The sequence below is a fragment of the Pocillopora verrucosa genome, chromosome 8 (genome assembly GCF_036669915.1).
Source record: "Pocillopora verrucosa isolate sample1 chromosome 8, ASM3666991v2, whole genome shotgun sequence".
NCBI classification, from domain to species: domain Eukaryota; kingdom Metazoa; phylum Cnidaria; class Anthozoa; order Scleractinia; family Pocilloporidae; genus Pocillopora; species Pocillopora verrucosa.
The window spans coordinates 3,864,345-3,866,155 of NC_089319.1; the positions used below are offsets into that span (position 1 = coordinate 3,864,345).

The 1,811-nt window shown below is 40.0% G+C and overlaps 1 non-coding gene across 1 annotated transcript; it reads left to right on the plus strand.

The window, feature by feature from the left end:
- Positions 1–1,525: 1,525 nt before the first annotated feature.
- Positions 1,526–1,599, plus strand: Trnan-guu (transfer RNA asparagine (anticodon GUU)). The gene has a single exon. It is a non-coding gene; the product is annotated as a tRNA-Asn (tRNA).
- Positions 1,600–1,811: the final 212 nt, after the last annotated feature.

Consider the following 1,811-nt stretch of genomic DNA (forward strand, 5'->3'; position numbering starts at 1 on the left):
CTTTTCTCCGTAACTGCCAAAAACCAGTTACAAATAGTAACGCTCTTGATGAAAGGGAACCAGCGACTGGTTTTGCTGTTATTCCTTACATACAGGGTGTTACTGAACCCATCAAGAGAATTTTGAATAGCCACAACGTTAAAGTTGCTCAAAAACCTTTTCAGACTTTGGGGCATATTTTCGCCAAACCTAAGGATCCTGTCACGAAAGAACAACGAACCGATGCCATTTATTCTATTCCTTGCAATGACTGTGATAACGAATACATCGGACAGACCAAACGCCAGTTTGGTACACGGTTAAAAGAGCACCAAAAAGCGGTTTTTCTTTGCAAAAAGGAAAATTCAGCTTTATCGGAGCATACTTGCCTAACCAACCATACAATTGGGTGGGATAATTCTAAAATTATCACTACTAATCGGCGTTACCACCAGCGCCTTTGTTTGGAGGCTTGGCACATTAACTCCGCCCACGCTCCTTTAAATCGTGACGATGGCGGTCTGCTTCCTGACGCCTATTTACACCTCGTCAGAAAAAAGGCCGCTAATTAGTGATCATATAAAAGGACCTCTTGTTGCAGCGTTTAGATCACCCCTGATGAAGGCACTAGACAGGAGTGTCGAAACGTTGGGTCTATGAATTGTAACTTCTTCGGTTACATTCATTAAATCTGCAAACCAGTGTAGCTTCAAACTATGTCTTCTATTGACTTTACATGTAGAATGTTCATATTTCAAAATACTTATGTCATTACCGTATTTCGCTCCCCAAATATTCCCCATAACGTATTTAAATTCTCGACGGTTCCTCTATAACTTAACACCGAGTCACGCAACGCGTGACGCTTTTTCTCGAGACGTGAGCTTGGGCCGCCGGTGATTCAATAACCTTTTACTTTTGAACTTGAGTAAAAGTCATTCTGATCTAAAAATTGTTATTTTCAGAGAAGCTTCGGCTACGCCTCTGCCCTGTTTTGTTCTCACGTGTTATGACGTCATCTTTGATCTAATACTGAAAAGAGGAATCTATTTTTTATGATGAAAATGGCCCTAGATCAATGAGCGCGCGAGAATTTCCACAGTTTTTGTAGAACACGCTATTGAATAGAATATTACACGGTCATCGTCCATTTATTGTAAATTAATCAGAGCCCAACTGTTCAAAGAACGGATGACGCCATCTACTGCCCCTACTGCCCCTACCACTGCTGTCCCTACCACTGCTACTGCTACTGCTACTACTACTATTATGAATATGAGAACGATCTTCCCAGTAATGAATACTACTTGAGCAGTAGTGAAAATAAGGCCTAAAAAAAATTCAGGCCTGTACGGGATTTGAACCGGTATCGTAGAGGTCATGGGTTCAAATCCCGTACAGGCCTAAAAAAATTTAGGCCTGTACGGGAAGATCGCTTTCATATTCACGTCTCGCAGTTCAAATATATGACTTTCATATATTCACTGACGTTTATTCACTACTTCGCGGGTTTATTTCGAACCAACATAATTACCAGTTCCCAGTTGGCTTGTTAGCTCAGTTGGTAGAGCATTGCACCGTTATCGCAGAGGTCATGGGTTCAAATCCCGTTACAGGCCTGAATTTTTTTCAGACCTTGTTTATTTCACTACTGCTCAAGTAGTGTTCATTACTGCGAAGATCGCTTTCATATTCACGTCTTTATCTGCAGTTCAAATATATGACTTTCATATATTCACAGTCGTTTACTACTATTACTACGACTACCACTACTACTAAAAATTATAATTATAATAGTAATAATAAGAATTCTAATAATAAACATGTGTTTT